The following is a 20,029-nucleotide window of genomic DNA, read 5'->3' as shown; positions in this document are numbered from 1 at the left end:
TGCTTAGGATTTAAAATACAGCGGTTGATTGTTAAGCTACTCAGGCATGATATGGATTGTTAGGGTCCAAAAATCCAAAATAGCCCCAAGCAGTTGTAACAGTCAAGCAAAGCAAGGTATTTTTTTGTTTTAAGCAACAAAAACTGACCAGACAGGGACAACAGCACAGACTCTGGAGCTGACTGCATCTTCAAACATTCGTCTTCATAAGAATTTAAGCAAAAATTCATTGTACGTGGGCTGCTACTGATCGATCAAGGCTGCAGAACAGATGAAAGAGCTGATCTGTGACCCCAAGACAGAATGGTACAGAGTTTTTGAGCTTCAAAACCACAAATATCTGTGTCAAGTTATCCCACCAATCAGGATTTAAGGACAAGGGACTTCCTTAGGAACATAGCTTTATGATACACTTATCGTGTTCCCATTGGTTGGATTATTCAACTGTGGTGAGGTGACTAACATTCATTTCTTTTTCTGCCAATCAGAATGTGAGTTGTTCTTTTTATCAGAATGGAACTTCATTGCGTGTATATATACTACATTTCTTTACCCATTTATCAGCATCTAGACAAGTTCTTTAACATAGCTATTATGAATAAAACTATGACAAAATATGGTTATACATGTATCACTGGTGTATATTGATTTTGATATTTTGAGTTATACCCAGAAATGATATACTTGGATCATATTTAAGCTCTACATTTAGTTTTATGGAAACCCTCCATAATGGTTTCCAGAGTGGCTGAATTTACATTCCCACCAACAGTGTATAAGGGTTCTACCTCCTCACACACAAATCCTTAAGTTATTCTTTCTGTTTTCTTTTTTAAAAGAAATTTTCTGCCTTCCATTTATTGTGAAAACTGGGGTCTTTTAAACTCTCTCTCTCTCTCTCTCTCTCTCTCTCTCTCTCTCTGTATGTGTGTGTGCGTGCGTGTGTGTGTGTGTGTGTGTGTGTGTGTGTGTGTGTCTATGTGCATGCATGAGTATATGTCACACACTTGGGAGGTTAGGGACACCTTTTAGGCATCAGTTTTCTTGTTTCTGGAGATCAAATTTATGTTGTCAAGCTTGCATGGCCAAGTATTTTTAAACTCTGAAGCATCTCACTAGCCCTGTTTGTTTGTTTGTTTTCTTTACGTAGCCATTCTGACTAGGGTCTGATACAATATCAATGTAGTTCACATTTATATTTCCCTGATATTGCTCATACATTTTTCGAGTGGTAGTAATCATAGGAAACATACAGGTTTAAACTTCCACTTAATATTTACTGGGCATAGTAGTGTATGCCTTTAGTCCCAGCTCTCATGAAGCAGAGGTAGGAGGATTTCTGTGAGTTTGAGGACATCCTGGTCTAATAGTGAGTGATAGCCAATATAGTCAGAACTACAAAGAGAGACCCTGTCTCAAAAAATAATTTAGTTCATTCAATGAATACTTTTAATGGTTACATGAAAGCTTGTTTGGTAAATAAAATATGAATTGGCTTATACATATCAAAATGATTGCATTTCTTTCTTTCTTTCTTTCTTTCTTTCTTTCTTTCTTTCTTTCTTTCTTTCTTTCTTTCTTTCTTTCTTTCTTTCTTTCTTTCTTTTTTGAGACAGGATCCCATTAGGCAACCCAAGATGTCTCAGTTAGGGTTTTACACTGTGAACAGACACCATGACCAAGGCAAGTCTTAAAAAGGACAACATTTAATTGGGGCTGGTTTACAGGTTCAGAGGCAGGAACATTGCAGCATCCAGGCAGGCATGGTGCAGGAGGAGCTGAGAGTTCTACATCTTCATCTGAAGGCTGCTAGCAGAATAGTGACATCCAGGCAGCTAGGGTGAGGGTCTTAAAGTCCACACCCACAGTGACACACCTACTCCAACAAGGCCACACCTCCTAATAGTGTCACTCCCTGGGCCAAGCATATTCAAACCACCACACCAGCTATCCTAGAACTAGCCCCATGATAGCCTCAAACTCATGATCTTCCTGGGTCAGCCCCTCCATATTCTGGGATTACAGCAAAGAAGAGAAGGAGCAGCAGTAGCAACAGGAGGAGGAAGAGGAATTAAGAATACCGTATCTTTGTTCCAGTAGTAGCAGTTAGTAGGGAGCATTAGACCCACAGGTACCTCCATCTCCCATTTCTAGCCTCTAGAATTAACACAATATCTATTCTGGTTTGATTTGTGTTTTGCTATGTTTTGTTTTTTGGTTGTTGTTTCATTTTGTTGAGGGGTGGTTTTGGTTCCTGTTGTTACTGCTGCTGCTGTTCCTGTTGGCTTTGTTTATTTGTTTATGTTTGAAACAGCTTCTCTTACTGGCTAGTCCAAGCTGGCCTGGAACTCACAATCCTCCTGGCTCAGCTTCCTGGTGCTGGGATTTTAAACAGGCACAAGCATGCTTGGCTCCTTTCTGTTATTCTAAATTACCTAGTTTGGAGTACTCAGTACATCCTTGCTGGGGAACTAATTAATAGAACCATCCTGAGTCAAGCAACTTTGGCCCTCTTGCCTGAGCACAATGATAGACTTCTTGCCTGCAGAAGGCAAAATAAAAGTTTTCTGGACTGGAAAACAAGGTACAGCTAAAGTGAGGTGATCATATCAGAGGAGGATTAAACTCATGTTCACTTACTGAACATTAAGAAAACCCTCTGTTCTGACCAGACACTCATGCTTCTGGTAGTTAGAATTACACCCTCTAGGAAGTTCACAAGAGACTTTTCTGGAAAGTCTGACCCAGAAGAAAAAGACTTCAAAATACCAGGCAAAGACAGTCCTTGTAGTGGTTTTAATATGTTTGGCCCAGGGAGTGGCCTTGGAGTAGGTGTGTCACTGTGGGAATGGGCTTTAAGACCTTCATCCTAGCTGCCTGGAAGCCAGTATTCCTTTTTTTGTAATTTGTATTATATTTTATTTTATATTTTTAAAAGTTTTTCTGCCGGGCAGTGGTGGTACACACCTTTAGTCCCAATACTTGGGAGGCAGAGGCAGGTGGATTTCTGAGTTCGAGACAAGCCTGGTCTACAGAGTGAGTTCCAGGACAGCCAGGGCTACACAGAGAAACCCTGTCTCGAAAAACCAAAAAGAAATAAAAAATAAAAAATAAAAAGTTTTTCTTATACTTGATAAAGCAGTGTGTGTGTGTGTTTGTATGTGTGTGTATATTTTAATATAATCTTCATTTACATTTCAAATGCTAAAACCTCTCCCGGTTTCCCACCCCCTGCCTCCAAGTATATGCCCCTCCACCCAACCCTCTCCCACCTTCCCACCCACCGTTTCCCTTTGTTGGGGTCTCTATTGAGCCTTCACCAGACCAAGGACCACTCCTCCCACTGATGCCCAACAAGGCCTTCCTCTGCCACATTTTTGGCTGGAACCACGTGTACCCCTTAGTTGATGGTTCAGTCCCTGGGAGTCCTGGGACATCTGGGTGGCTGAAGTCATTGTTCTTTCCATGGGGCTGTAAACCCCTTCAGCTCCTCTGGACAGCCCTCCAACTCCTCCATTGGGGACCCTGCATTCAGTCCAATGGTTGGCTGCTAACATCTGCCTCTGTATGTGTAAGGCTCTGGCAGGGCCTCTCTGGAGGCAACCATGACATGCTCCTTTTGGTATAAACTTCTTGTTGTCCATAATAGTGTCAGAGTTTGGTGACTGTTTATAGGACGAATCCCTAGGTAGGGCAGCCTCTGTGTGGAAGCCAGAATTCTGCTAGCAGCCTTCAGATGAAGACATAGAACTCTCAGCTCCTCCTGCACCATGCCTGCCTGGATGATGCCATGTTCTCATCTTAATGATAATGGACTGAACCTCTGAACCTGTAAGCCAGCCCCAGTTAAATGCCATCTTTTATTAGACTTGCCTTGGTCATGGTATCTGTTCACAACAGTAAAACCCTAACTAAGTCCTACAACTAATGGCTCAACTAGCCAGTCAAGACACAGCAGCTAGATCTACTCTGCATAGAGCCTCTGGTCTGGTTTCTAGTACCTGGTTCTTAAATAATAGCTACCCTGAGCTACATGCAGCCTATGGGCAAGGAACCCTTCTGTATCCAGCATGAATAACAAGGAAACGAAAGGGGGAAAACATTGAAGAGAATTGATAGATCATCTGAATCTTTGAGAAAAAGATAACCAATGAGAGATAAGAAAAAGACTGCATTACAACATAAGAGCATTGTGATTAGGTACATACATACGAGTCAATACTTTGGATTTAAAGGATTAAAATTAAAGTTAAAGAAATCTACCAAAGATAGGTGGTGGCACTGGACTTTAATCCCAGCACTGGGGAGGCAAAGGCAGGCAGATTTCCCTGAGTTCGAGACCAACCTGGTCTACACAGAGAGAGTTTCAAGAAAACCAAGGCTGTTACACAGAGAAACCCTGTATTGAAAACAAAGCAAAAAGAGGAGAACGGGGAGGAAGAGGAGGAGGAGGAATTCTACCAAGTTCAGATAGCTCAGTGAGTGGCCTAATGTCTGATGTCTGATGACCTGAGTTCAAATCCTCCCAGGATCCACATGGTAGGACTCTCATGAGTTGTCTTTTGATTTCCATACATGAGATGTGGTATGCTTACACCAACACACCTGTACGCAAAATAATTTTTTTAGTGAAAAAAAATTTTCACAATTTTAAAATAAGAAAGGACTCCATAAAGAGCAATAGAAACTGCAAATTTTCTAGTGACACAATGGTGAGTCAAACCTGTAATCTCCGCACTTGGGAGGCTGAGGCATGAGGATTGCAAATTCAGATTCAATGTAAGCTACTGAGTGAGACTTGGATTTTTAAAAGACCAACCAGAAGCCAGGTGGTGGTGGCACATGCCTTTAATCCCAGCACTCTGGGAGGCAGAAGCAGGCGAATCTCTGAGTTCGAGGCCAGCCTGGTCTACAGAGTGAGTTCCAGGACAGCCAGGGCTACAGACAAAAAAAAAAAAAAAAAAAAGACTGATAACAGTATTACACATTTCCCTGAGAAGGCTCAGGGTCGGCCTTCTCGCCTGCAATGAGACACTAGCTCTGTACTGCCAGTTGGGAGAGATGGTCTCACACCCTCTTCTGACTGCTAGAAGGCACTATACACATGTGATATATAGACATGCAAGCAGGCAAAACACCCATACACATAAATATAAAAATAAATAACAATAAAAATCTTTTATTTTAAAATATATGTGTAGGGCATGATAGTGTGTGCCTTTTATCCCAACACTTGGAGAACTTCATACTTGCCCTCCACAGTCACAAGTCCTGTCTACCAAGGGCCTGGGCTATGCTCCTATTACATTATATTTTCTTACTGGCCCTGCTCCTCCAGAGCTCATGTTTTACCCTCCACTTCTCTCTGCTTGTCTCAGAACATCAGGCAAGAGCAGAGCTGATTGCCTAAAGGTCTGTCCTAGCCCTAAGGCAGGAGCAGGCTCCTGGAGAAGAGCCTCAATAATTACCCCTGTGTCAGAAGAACCTTGACTGACCGGTCCCGCCACCACCTGCCTGCTCCTCACCTCTCCTAAGGGTGAGCTTACTGGATCCTTTTAAGGCAATCGCCCCTTGCTTTCTTGTGTCATCACCTACGCACGCAGTCACAAACATGATACCTTCACCTCCTTTTCATCTACAGGTTCCTTGCCTACCTCTTTTTTAAAATTTATGTGTTTGTTTGATTATTTGTGTACTGGTTTTTAAAGACAGGGTTTCTCTGTGTAGCCCCAGGTGGCCTGAAACTTATTATGTAGAACAGGCTAGCCTTGAACTCAGATCCACTTGCCTCTGACTTTACCTCTGCCTCCCAAGTGTTGGGATTGAAGGTACACACCACCATACCTGTTTTTTTTTAAATGTTTTAATTTTATGTGTATGAATGCTTTCCCTCCATTTATATGCGTGTAATACTTGTATGTAGTGCCTGTGGAGGCCAGAAAAGAGAGTAAGTTCCCTGGAACCGGGATTACAGGCAATAGTGAAGAGCAAATGCTCTTAACCACTAAGCCCTATCTCTAGCCTTCTTCATCTTCTTCTTTTTCTTAGAAACTTCTAAAAAGGTGTATTTGAAATTAAGCCACCTTTCCCTTGGACTGAACATTAGTTCCTCAAAGGCAGATAGGTCTGTAGTGATGGTAGCAATTCAGCATGATCCAGCGAGAGGTCCACAGGAATAAGTGAGGACAAATCCTGCAGGAGTGTTCCACTAAAACCATCCTGGTATACCAGGTGCTAACTTCAGTTGTCATTCCCCACAGCTGCTATTCCCATGAACTTGATGAACTTGTAAATGTTGGAAATCCAATGGCCTTTAAACCATAACTTTTACCATAATTGGGAGGAGGTGGTAGGCAGGAAGGAACCCCAGAAACCATGATACATGCATCTGCTTTTGTTCCCAGCACCCCCCACCCCCAGAAATGGTCTCACGTGAAAGCAATAGTTTTAAGCACACAGCAGAGCTCCGGCTGTCTGACACGTGAGAGATGTGACATGATGTCCAGAGCTGAGACCACACAGCTCGAATTTATATTTAAAGAGACAGATGTGAGTAAGGAAAAGGTCAAAGCGGAGAGCATAACCCCTGTTCCACCGATGCGTCTGAGGCCCACGCTGTCAATGTGCCCACTGTGCTGTACGGAGCACTACCCCATTCGCCGAGTCAACAGCAGAGCAGACACCGACCGGTTCTTACACAACAGTCACTGTGTTAAAAAAAAAACAATTATGCCTCCCCTCTCCTCTCCTATCCCGGACTCACAGACTCAATGTCCAGATCCTCCCTCAAGCATTTAACTGTCTACCTGGCCTTTGAGATCTCGAAACTCCACAGAACCAAAGCAGAACACAGAACCTCTTTACTGGTTGGTGGCTAGACACAACAGCAGAGACAGCCCACGCTAAACATGTTTCTGACATTTCTGGCTCAGAGCAGAAGGGGCTACTTATCACCAACACTGTAAAGGTGGAAAGTCCAAGGTAATGAGACGCAATATAACAAGGGGCCAGCAAGACCTTTCTGGGTAACAAGGCTAGTGAAGAGGACCCCCTATATCCTGCTCTACTCAAAGGGCAATATGTACAGGAAGAGGGGAGAGCCAGCCATGATTGGCGTCCCAGTTCATCTCACACAATCAGAAAATGAAACTGCTCAGCAGCTTCGAATTCAGCATTCATGGCCACAGCCCACTTAGCCAGCTCTGATTTCGGGATCTCAGGAACCTTCTTCTTTCGGTTCTCTTTCACAAACAACTCGGGGAGAGATTCCAGGGAGCATTCTATCTGCAATTAAATGCTTCGTAAATACCTTTGGGGTCTTTGATTAACTCTGAACATACATCAGGCGAGACTCCAGGCAAGTCTTCAGGTCCCTCAAAGCCAAAGAAGGATCGGTGGCCAGGGATAGAGGTTGAGCTACAACCGAGGCTCCGAAGCCGACCATATGACCGCCTGACTTTCTGAGACATTTACAGGTCTCTGGTGTCTAGCTCCGCTTCTCCAGAGTTAGACTCAACATTCCGAGTGTATATCACGGGGGTGCTGGAGGGAGTACCAGGCACACTACAAGTCTTGAAGAGGTCCTCTTTAGTGGGCACCTTGAGCAGAGGGTTGTCTTCTTTTTTCCAAAATAAAAGAGATCCTAGGACTCCTACAAAGTGTGTAGACATCTGGTACCTCTAGGCATGAGCTATGATCTTCAAGACGATGGCCTTTCTGACTGGAGCTGCTGGAGTTGTCCTCGGCCTGATTTCAGGGAACATGTTCCGGAGATCTGATCCAGATTTCAGCTTGGAAGACTTCTAAGGCTTAGCAAGTGGAGTCCTGGGCCCAAACCTCTGGGCGGCCCCTCTGGATCGTGTTCGCACTCTGACGTGTCTATGGTCGGGCTCAGTCTCAGCCACGGTCGCCTACTCAGGCTCGCGCCAAGCAGGAAGTTTATTGCTTCAAACGTTCAAATTGCCCGCCCTGCTAGCGAGAAAGCGGGCCTTCGTTATTGTTGGTTGTTTTTTATTTTTAAAGATTTGTTTGTTTTTAATTTTTGTTTTTCTCAGTTCTGTTCTGGTTTTTTGTTTGTTTCTGTTGTTGTATTGCATTCTTTGGGGTTTTGTTGTTGCGTGTTTGTTTGTTTTCAAGACAGGGTTTCTCTGTGTAGCAGCCATGCTGCTACCCTGGAACTCTGTAAATTAGGCTAGCCTAAAACTCACAGAGATCCACCTGCCTCTGCCTCCGGTGTGTGCCACCTCTGCCTGGCTTATTTTTATTTGTTTTGTGTGTAAGGGTGTTTTGCTTGCATGTTATGTCTGCCCAGTGTGTGTGTGCAGTACCTGCAAGCACCAGAAGAGGGCATCGGATCCCCAGGAACTGGAATTAAGAGTTATTAGATGCCATGTGGGCACTTGGCACCAAATCCGTAAGACGACCAAGTACTCTTTACCAATGGCCATCTCTCCAGCCCTGTCTGTCTCCCTCTTTTTCATTCCTATGATTTGTCGATTTAGCTGACAGCATCTTCCGGGATCTGGGGTGCGAGGATTGAGATGGAGTGTCTCTATATAGCCCTGGTTACCCTGGAACTTGCTCTGTAGACCCAGCTGGCCTCAAACTCACAGATATCCACCTGCCTCTGTCTCTCCAGTGCTGAGATTAAAGGTGAGCACCACCACACCCTGCTATGACCTGGATTTTTTTTTGAACAAGCACCATGGGGCTAAAATTGTTATTATAAAACAACCTGAAAAACTAATTCAGGAAATATATACTCACTGTGTATTATATATTTGAAGGCCAAGGTTTTTTGGCACTGTCCTTTGAGGCCTTGGAGACACTGTGCACTGTGGCAGAACTGTGTGACAAAAAAAAGGTCTGTTCAGCTCATGGCAGTTGGGAAAAGAAGAAAAACAGGAAGGGGCCAGGGTCCCAATATCCCTTCTTTGATAACATGCCCCAGTGACTTAACTTCCTCCTGCTCCCACTGGGTCTCACCTCTTAATTGGTCTACCACTGTTCTATAGTGGAACTAGCTGGGGATTAAGCCTTTAACATACTTCCAAGCCAACTGTCTCCAGTTCAGAAGACAGTTCCAAAAATAGTAGGGCCTAGCCAGGTGTACTCCACACCTGCAGGCCCAACACTTAGGAGGCCAAAAGTTGGAGCGTTGCTCTGAAGTAGAGGCTAGCCTAAGTTACTAAGTGAGTTCCAGGATATCATAGGCTACAGAATGAGTCTATTAAAAAAAAAGACAAAAGAAAAGAAAAAAAGGAAAGAAGAAGGAATTAAGTTGTTTTACATGTCCTTTCAATTAAAATCAGCTTATGGATTATTTTCAAACCAAAGTAGTAACTATAATATAGTAAGTTCATAAAATTAATCAGGTTTTAGTAACAGGAGAATTTTTTCAACTCTACTATTAAATCTTTGTGTAGAGGCAACATGAGAGGCCAGGAAAGGTGCAGAACAAGTTAATATGGCCCAACACCCAAAACTGTCTGAACTTAGTCTATAAATTTACACTATTATATTTAACTATGATTCATAGAAATGACATTAAGCTTAGAATATTCAAGCGTGCTGTTTCTTAAAGTTCTCAAAGAGTAAATCATTTCCTTCTGTATTTTTGGAAAAGTGAATATTCATTTCTCCCTGGTGATATTAAATTATGACAATCTTTGGCATTCAAATTAACCTGTCAAATTACATCCTCCCCAATTCTCCAACATTTGCAGATATGAGAAGCTTCTGAAAATGAAAATAAAAAGATATGATGGTTATGGGCCACAATAAAAAAATATGCCTCTCCATCATGGAATTTTTTAAAGACTCAAAGCATATTTTGGATCAATAATTATGACAGATTTCTATAAATAAGCTTTCAGTGTTAAAAGATGTTGGATCAGCATTTCCGGAAATCTATGACTAATGCCATTATACTATCTGTCTGAAGAGTTTTACTATGACGTCATCTCTTCAGAAACTTTAAATATTAATCCATAAGTTATTCTTAGCATGCTGTTTTTTTTTTTCTGGTTCAGGATACTTTGTCTCTCTGTACAAATAAATGAATGTAATTATTTTATCGTGCTAGAATGAATAAGTTCAGAGCACAGTATTAGGTTTGCATCCATTTCAGCTAAATTGAAATTTCTCTATGCAAAGACAGTACCTTACCAGGTCCTCTTTCCCTTCACAAACTGTGAATGAAGGTACAACATCAAGGGGATTTTTTTTTTTTTTTGGAGACCTGCCTGCCCATTGCCCAGGCTGTCCTCCAAGTCTCAGACTCCAGCCCTCCTCCAGCGAGGCCACGACTTGAGCCACGTGCCCACTGTGCCTGGCAGGAACATTATTTCTGACAAAAACTCTGGGTCATTTGTGTGGAATACATTTCCATAGTTCAAGTGATTTTGCAACAAATTAAATCATGGTATTCACGTTTCTCTTCTAATATCGTGCAAGTATTTCTGTGGAAGCTAATTTCTCTCACTTCCAGCCATACAGTAGCAGATGCTATAGATGCATCTCCTGGCCTTTACCCAGTGTCCAACTTGCCAATCCCTAGGCATCTTTGTTTATGGCAGATGCCCCTGGGCTTGAGCAAGTGGACAAACAGGTAGGGAATCAGATCAGCTCTTGAGTTGCTCTCCCTCAGAGGCTGAGAGAAGTTGGCTGGAGATAGCCCAGCTCCTTCTGCCTTGTGTGTGAGCTTTATGAAGGTCTTAGAATTTCCCAGCAGAGTTGAGCTTCAGGCCCCCGCGGCAATCACTGCTTTAACACATCCCCTTTGTTGGCTTCCTGCTTAGCCTTCCTTCCTTAGTGATCTCCTCACTTTCCTAAGGTATCTTTGGGTTTGGGTTCGGTTCGGTTATGTTTTCGAACCTTCTCAGCAGCAGCAGCCTTGCCTGCACTTGGGCTTCCGCCAGCCCGTGGCTCACCAACCTGCACGGGGCTCTGCTTTGTTCTTTCCTCTGCATTTGACTTTGTCATTTCCGGGGCTTACACTGCAGAGAACAAAGCAAATGTCAAGTTTGTTAGGAAATGGCTTTCCGGCTACTTCTGGATCTGTCTTCTTTGTAGTCTGTGTCAAAAGACAGTCATTTTATTCCTCAGCTAATCCCTCAAGATAAACAATTCTACAATTGGCTCTGGCAACCTGGAGAGAAAAAAAATTGAGTCTCTAGAGTCGCTAAAATCAAACACAGGTTCCAGTCAGTGATTTCAAGGGTATCATTTGGCTTTAAAATTCAGTGAATTTCACCCTGAATTCTACAGAAACTATCCTATAAAATTGAAGAGGAAGGAATATTTCTCAACTCATTTTACAAAGACAATGTCACCCTAATAGCAAATGCAAACAAAGGCTGTACAACTGGAAAAAGGTTACAAGTCAAATTCCAAAATATCCAAAAATAATTATGTGCACCACAATCAATTGGAAGTGTATTTCAGAAGGTGAGTGTTTGATATTCAGAAATCAACTGGGGCTGGCTCAGCAGTTTAATATCACTTGATGCTCTTATAAGGGACTCAGTTTAGATTCCCAGCACCCACATGACAGCTCACAATCATCTGTACCTCCAGTTCCAGAGTAACCTGTCACCCTCGAGCACCTGGCACACAGTACACAAACAAGCAGTCTAAACATACACACAGAATAATTTTTTTTAATCTAAAACAATCGAACAACCAATGTAATCCTTTAACTCTACTAATAGACTGAAAGAATTGATTCAAAAAAGGAGGAAAAAGGAAAATTAATAATAATAAAAAGCCCCACAATGCCATTTAGAATTACTGTTTAAGCCAGATGTGGTAGCAGGTCTCTGTGAGTTCAAGGCCAGCCTGCTCTACATAGAGAGTTTCAGAAAAACCAAGATTACATAGTGAGGCCCCTGTCTCAAAAAAAATTATATTTCAAAAAGATACCTAGGTATAAATCTAACAAGACATATATAGGTTCTGTATATTGAAATTTTTAGAATGCTGATGAAAAGAATCTAGTTTAGAAGTGGCAGATTCTATATGCATGTAAATCCTGCTCAGATTGAAACACAGGTTTGACACAAGGCCTATCAGATCCAGCAGGACTTTTTTGGCAGATATAAGCTCATTCTTTTTTGTTTCTGGGTTATTTTATTTTATTTTATTTTATCTTTTTATTTATTTTTTTTTTTTACAGTCCAGATTTTATCCCTTTCCAGGTCCACCTTCTCACTGTTCCACATCCCATAACTCCCTGCCTCCTGTCTCCACAAGGATGTCCCTACACCCCACCACACCTCCCCACTCCCTGGGGCCTCCAGTCTCTTGAGGGTTAGGTGCATCTTCTCTCACTGAACCCAATCTAGGGAGTCCTCTGCTGTATATGTGTGTTGGGGGCCTCATATCAGCTGGTGTGTGCTGCCTGTTTGGTGTTCCAGTGTCTGAGAGATCTCAGGGGCCCAGATTAATTGAGACTGCTGGTCCTCCTACAAGGTCACCATCTTCCAGATTCTTCCAGCTCAATCTAAAAGTTATGTGCAAAGCCGGGCAGTGGTGGCGCACACCTGTAATCCCAGCACTTGGGAGGCAGAGAGAGAGGCAGATTTCTGAGTTCGAGGCCAGCCTGGTCTACAGAGTGAGTTCCAGGACAGCCAGGGCTACACAGAGAAACCCTGTCTCGAAAAGAAAAAGTTATATGCAGAAGGAACTAGAATGTTGAAAACAGTTCTAGAAAAAGAGGAATCAATTAGGAATAATGAAGGGAATATTGACATGGCATAGCTACAGAAATCTAAGCAGCACGAAACTAGCAGAAGAAACAGATCAATGGAATGACGCAGAGTCTGTAAGTGGACCAAATAATTTTTTTCTTTTTTCTTTTTTTTTTAGAGATGATTTTTTTATTTGATATATTCTTTATTTACATTTCAAATGATTTCCCCTTTTCTGGCCCCCCACTCCCCGAAAGTCCCATAAGCCCTCTTCCCTCCCCCTGTTCTCCTACCCATCCCTTCCCACTTCCCTGTTCTGGTATTCCCCTATTCTGCTGCACTGAGTCTTTCCAGAACCAGGGACCACTCCTCCTTTCTTCTTGTATCTCATTTGATGTATGGATTATATTTTGGGTATTCCAGTTTTCTAGGTTAATATCCACTTATTAGTGAGTGCATACCATGATTCACCTTTTGAGTCTGGGTTACCTCACTTAGTATGATGTTCTCTAGCTCCATCCATTTGCCTAAGAATTTCATGAATTCATTGTTTCTAATGGCTGAATAGTACTCCATTGTGTATATATACCACAGTTTTTGCATCCAGGACCAAATAATTTTAATGCAAATAACTTTTACAAAGGTGCAAAGGCAAGTCAATGGAGAAAGAATAGTCTTTCCAACAAATGTCATTTAACTGATAAGCCAGCCATAAGCAAAATAAAAACATAAAAATTTAACCTGAATAGTACACAGGAAAGAAATTAAAAATAGATCATGACTTTTAATACATAAACCTAAAACTTTAAAAGGAACATTTAAGAAAAAAATCATCAATAACTGGAATTATAGTGTTTTTTTAGACAAGACACCAAAAATACAATCCATAGAAATCAATAATTGGACTTTAGAATAATTACCTTTTGTACAATAAAATACCTTGATGATAGGATGGAAATACAAGCTACATTCTAGGTGAAAATATTTGCAAATAGTATGTCCTATGGTGACAGGTCCCCAGTCCTTAGTAGGCCCCAGACCTTAGCACAACTGACTCCGTGATGGAAGTACCATTCAGGTCATAAAACTCAGCTTGTAGACAGTGTCACCTGTGAAAACTGAAACAAAGGCCTAATCCATCAACGTCCATAGTTGTGGGAAAGTCTCTAAATGTACTAACCTTGGTTTTGGGCTTCTGTGGTTCTGCTTCTGGCTTACTGTTCTTGTTAGCTAAAGTATGTCAACCTTTTTGCTTAAATGCTCACCCTGAGAAAGGCTTTGGGATCCCAAGCACTCAGTGTAGTCAACGACCAGCTAATAAAAACTTTCTATTGGCTTAAACCCATGTCCAAGAGCAGTGTTCTCTGGTGAATACCCCACAACGCTACAGAATACATAAAAGAAGGAAAGGGGGAGGGAAGGAAGAAAAACAAGGGGAGGGGAGCAGGGGGAGCAGGGAGGCAGAGAAGATCACTGCTCACCCAACAAGTGCAAGATAAAAAAACAATAATAGCACCAAATGCTTATGTGTGCTACAACCAAAGAGTCACAGAGGTCAGGAACATAGTAAGAGGAGAATCTCCCAAAGGGTAAATAAAATAGTGTTATGGAGAGATGAAGGACAAACTAGACTAGGAGGATTAAATTACGATAGGGATGGGAGAGTGGGGTAAGAAGAAACATAAATGGGGAGGGACAGCTAACAGTAAAGGTCTTTTGGAGAACCATATGGGAACCTACTGTTGAAGAAGCTTCCGAAAATATGTACATACATGAAAGGAATTGAAACGGAATCTCCATGAAAGCGACAGTGCTCCCACTAGACATCTTATACCACCAAATTCAACATCTGATGCCAGAAATGGGTTATATTCTACTGAGTCATTGGCCAAAGGGGCTCTATGATCCCCCCAACGTCACAGGCTGTCGCTGAGGCTATTAGTTACCCTCCATAACTGGCTAGTAAGGCTCCATTCCTGAAAACACTAAAGGAATACAACCAGATGGCTTCTGGTGACATATTGTTATACCCATAGATGAGTCCTCACTCAACCCGTATCAAAGAAGCTTCTTCTTGCAGCAGATGGGAAGTAACGCAGAGACTCACAGTTGGACAATGTGCAATGAGTGAGCCTTTGGGACATGCAGGCCTAAGTGAGATATCTTCCTAGCCCCTCGCCTCAAGGCTCAGAGGTCTAAGCAGAAGAGGAGGCTGAAAGATGGGAAGAATCAGGGATAGTGGTGACTCCAAGGAAACTGTCTTTCAGGCACAGCGAGAACAATGCACAAGAACTCACAGAGACTGTGGCAGCATGAAGAGGGTCTGCACAGGTTCCAGCCGGACAAGGTCCCAGCACTGGGAGGGGGAAATGGACATGTGCTCCTCCCACCTTTAGCCAGGAAGTTATCTGTGATTGATATTTGCTGGCAAAGGGAAAGTTAGTTTTCTCTAATGGAGTGTCACTGGTCATATAAAGCACACTCTAGGGCATGCCCCATGGCCGGAGGTAGGTGGCCAACACAAAACAAATTCCATGGGCTTTTTTCTTTTGGAGGGGAGTTGCTCTTGCTTATTCCTTTATTACTTTTTTCCTCATTGGTTGGTTTTTTGGGGGTTGTTTTTTTTTTTGTTTTGTTTTTTTTGTTTTTTTGTTTTTTTGTTTTTTTGTTTTTCCGAGACAGGGTTTCTCTGGGCAGCCCTGGCTGTCCTGGAACTCACTCTGTAGACCAGGCTGGCCTCGAACTCAGAAATCCGCCTGCCTCTGCCTCCCAGAGTGCTGGGATTACAGGCATGTGCCACCACCGCCCAGCTAATTTTTGATTTTTGTTGGGGGGAGGGGGAACATTTGTTTTTGTTTTGAGAGAAAGAGAGAAGAGGGGAGAGGGGAAGAGAGAGAGAACATGTAGTTGGGTGGGTAAGTAGGTAGGGAGGATCTGGGAGGAGATGAAGGAGTGAAAACATGATCAAAACATACTGTATGGAAAAAAACTTAGAGCCTGGAGAGATAGTTCAGTGGTTAAGAGCATTTGCTACCTTTGCAGAGGACTGAGGTTTGATTCCCAGCACCCACATAGTAGCAGTTCATAACCACCTGTAAGTCCACCTGTAACACAGCTTCAGGGGGTCCAACACCTTCTTCTGGCCTCCTATGGCACTTATACATATAGCATGCGCACAAACACACACACACACACTCTCTGTGTCTCTCTGCCTCTCTCTGTGTGTCTCTCTCTCCCTTGCACATGCGTGCATAAATAAATAAGTAAATAAATTTAAAGAAAAGAATAATCCTAATTAATAAAATAATATCAAATGCTAATAAGGATGTGGAGGAATTGTATTGCTTCATAAATTACTAGTAGAAATGTGAAGGTGATCTAGCCACTCTGAAAAACAGTCAAAACTAAACATGCATTAAGCATGTGACTGAATATTCCTGCGGTTAAACATTTATCCTGAAGAAAACTTTGTCCAGAAAAACACTGTGTATGAATGCTCACAGCAGCTTTACTTCCCAAAGCAAAATGCTAGACACATCCCAAACCTTTCTCAGTGGGTGAATGATTGGACAAACTTCTGTATAGCTGAAGAATAAAATAGTATTTTGAAAGCAACAGAAATGAATTATTGATATTTTAGCAACAACTTGCATGGACCTCAAGCTCATTATTCACAGAGAAAAAAAGTTAACCTCAAAAGGTTATACACTGTATGATTCCATCCGTATAATATGTTCGGAATAACAAAACCGTAGAGAAGAACAAATTAGTGGTTGCCAGGCAACAAGAACAGGAGGCCAGAATGGAAACTACATGCAAATGCAAAATTCTGAGATAGTATTCCTTAGTGACAATGGAACATGTCTGAGTCTTGATTGTGATGATCGGTACATAAATCTACACATATGATAAAGTGTACCCTCAAAGCCACAAAAATAAATGCAACATAAAAACAGTGAATACTAAAGCAAGTGTGGTGGCGTGCACACATCTATAATCTCTGCACTGTGGGGGGGGGAGGGGGAGCACAGGAATCAGGAATTGAAAACAAGCCTTGGCTACACAGCGAGTTTAAGACCTGCCAGGGCTATGTGAAACCATATTTTATGAAAATAATGTAAACCAATAGTGAAAATTGAATATCTATAAGACAGTGAACAATAATTAACTGATTGCAGTAATTTTCAATTTCCTGGTAGTTTATATTATATACAATATCACCATTGAAGGAAACTGGAAGCAGGGCACATGGGGTGACATGTAATGTTTTTGACATTTCCTGCAAGATTTCTTCCAAAGGAAAGAAAATTTTAATTCTGAATTTGTTATCCCAGTGTGAGAGAGAAAAAACAGAAAAGCTCTTTAATTATTATTAGAGAAAAATCTTTAGGACATACTTAAAAATGCCATGAGTACTTCAAATATAATAAACTTATTAGGTGGGGGATGTAACTCGGTGGTGTGCAGCACTTGCCAAGCAGGAGTAAGATTCTGGTTTCCATCCCCAGCAAAGAAATGTGTGTGTGTGTGTGTGTGTGTGTGTGTGTGTACATATAATAAACAATATATATTATTTATATATGAGTATAATATTATAATTTTAATAATATATTATATACCCACACATATACACAAAGTAGAACAGCAAAGACATTGATGTGCATAAATTTCTGTTAAATGTAAATTACCCATCACTATAGAAACCTTAAGAGAATAAGCAAGAGCTTGAGGCCATTGGAGTGGAAATACTCTGACAGGACATTTTCTGACTTTCCTTATCCCTGTGTTTCAATTTAATCTTCTGTCTTTGTTTTGCTACTGCTGAGGGTACATAAAAGTTCATGAATTATACATTATATGATGATAAAATATTGCTCTTTGTCTTATTAAATATTTGCTGTTTTGAATTCTATTTGTCTATTATAAAAAATTTCCATAATGCTTTCTTTTCCCAGAATTTGTTTAGTATAGCTTCCCAATTTTTATTTGTAATTTTCGCTTGTTTTTATGTGTGCCTTCTTCTTCTTTATTTCTTTTCTTTCTTTTGAGACATGCACTCATGTAGCCCAAGCTGACATCAAACTCACTATGTGGCCACAGATGACCTTGAACTCCTGACCCTCCTGCTTCCACCTCCTAAGTGCTAGGAACACAGGTGTGTGTCGCCATATCTAGTCTTTTATGTGTGTCCTTGATAGAGAACAAACAGCTGTATATTTTCCCAAATGAAACTCTTCCATTAAGGAGCCAACAGTGTTCTGTGGTGGCACACCTAAGATCTCAGCACTCGAGAAGCTGAGGCAGGAAGCCAGAAGCCTGCATAATGAGACTTTATCTTATAAAATGCGAAAGAAGAAATAAGAAATGTTACACATTTTAAACATTTTTTATTATATATTTTCTTTATTTACATTTCAAATGTTATCCCCTTTCCTGGTTTCCCCTCCAAAAACCCCCCTATCCCCTCCCCCTCCCCCTGCTCACCAACCCACCCACTCCTGCTTCCCTGACCTGGCATTCCCCTACACTGGAATATTACGCCTTCACAGGTCCAAGGGCCTCTCCTCCCAGTGATGTCCAACAAGTCCATCCTCTGCTGCATATGCAGCTGGAGCCATGGGTCCCTCCATGTGTACTCTTTGGTTGGTGGTTTAGTCCCTGGGAGCTCTGGGAGTACTGGGTGGTTCATATTGTTGTTCCTCCTATGGGGCTGCAAACCCCTTCAGCTCCTTGGGTCTTTTCTCTAGCTCCTCCATTGGGGACCCTGTGCTCAGTTCAATGGTTGACTGTGAGCCTGTGTCACTGTATGCATGCCCTGTGAGCTGCCCAACATGGGCCCTGGGAAACTGTGGGAGAGTAGAAAGCACTTTTAACCAATGAGCCATCTCATCTCTCCAGCTCTGAGAAAGTGTACTCACTTGTTTGATTGTCACGACTTCCTCTGATTTGTTTCTCGGTGGTCTGTGTCTCATGCATTCATGACATTTTCTTTCCTTTCCATTCTTTGACCTTTGCTAGGATGGCCCAGTTTGTACTGGTCTTTACTTTTCTGTCCTCTAGTGACTTGTAAGACTTATACACTACTTTCATCCTAGTATTATTTTGCTTAATTTGCTCAATTTCTAATCTTTATTTCTATATTTGAAGGCATACAACTTAGGGCTGTACAGTGGTGGTACATGTCTTTAATCCTAGCACAAAGAAGGCAGAGGCAGGACAGCCTGGTCTACAGAGAGAGTTCTAGGACAGCCAAGGCTACACAGAGAAACTCTGCCTGCCCCCAAAACTATCCTATTTTAGTTATGAAAGTTGAAAATTATCTACATTTACTTCCTGGGCCCATTAAGGCACTGGTCACATGAACTCATGCATCTGATGCTTTGTTGAACTGTTTTGCTTGTGTTTGTGTGAAACTAAGCCCTTTGGTTTAGTAGATAGGAATGTTCAGTAGCCCCCAGGAAATACTCCTTAAAGATAGTATCTTTTGGAAAAACAGCTCTGGGGCCAGGAGGCTGACTCGCTGGAGAAAGGCATCTGCCACCAAGTCTGTTGAATCTCCAGGGCCCACATGGCAGGTGGGGACTGACTCTGTCAGTTGTCCTCTGACCTCCATGTGTATGCCACACCATACACACCCACACACAAACACACACATCAAAGCCATGAAAATTTAATTTATTTTTTTCAATTAAAAAAAAAATGGGCTGGGTGGCGGTGGCGCACACCTTTAATCCCAGCACTACTCTGGGAGGCAGAGGCAGGCAGATTTCTGAGTTTGAGGCCAGCCTGCTCTACAGAGTGAGTTCCAGGACAGCCAGGGCTACAGAGATAAACCCTGTCTCGGAAAAAAAAAAAAAAAAAAACCCAAATCCAAAAAAACCACAAAGATTAAAAATAAATAAATAAATAAAAAATAAAATCACCTTTGTAGTTTTGTCAAAAAAAAAAAAAAAGAAATCAATTGACTGCTTGCATGCAAGTCCCTCTGCCCTCCCTGTTCTACACCGTGGGTCACTTGGTTCGACAGTCACTGCAGAGACACTCGCAGAGTCTGCAAAGAAGCTTGCTAGAACCAGTACACGGGGTTAATCAAGGTCACAGGGCATGAGATCAATACATAAAAAACCAATTGCATTTGTATACAACAGCAACAAAACATTGGAAATTGAATTTTAAAACTGTAACTTTCGCAATAGCACTAGAAGTACCGAATCCTTAGTCATAATTATTACAAAGAACGTACAAGGTCTGGAGGCTCACTCTCTTAATTCTTCTGAAGTTGATTACTGAGTTCTCCAACTTCATTCTTCAAAATTGTTTTTGATTATTATAATGTCTTT

The 20,029-nt window shown here is 41.8% G+C and overlaps 1 pseudogene; it reads right to left on the bottom strand.

Annotated features, from left to right (window-relative positions):
* Window positions 1-7,128: 7,128 nt before the first annotated feature.
* LOC127674484 (sororin-like) lies at window positions 7,129-10,983 on the bottom strand (annotated as a pseudogene).
* Between the last annotated feature and the right edge of the window lie 9,046 nt (window positions 10,984-20,029).

Source organism: Apodemus sylvaticus, chromosome X (genome assembly GCF_947179515.1).
Source record: "Apodemus sylvaticus chromosome X, mApoSyl1.1, whole genome shotgun sequence".
Taxonomy (NCBI): domain Eukaryota; kingdom Metazoa; phylum Chordata; class Mammalia; order Rodentia; family Muridae; genus Apodemus; species Apodemus sylvaticus.
The sequence above is the reverse complement of the archived record's forward strand: the minus strand, read 5'-3'. Positions and strand labels throughout refer to the sequence as shown.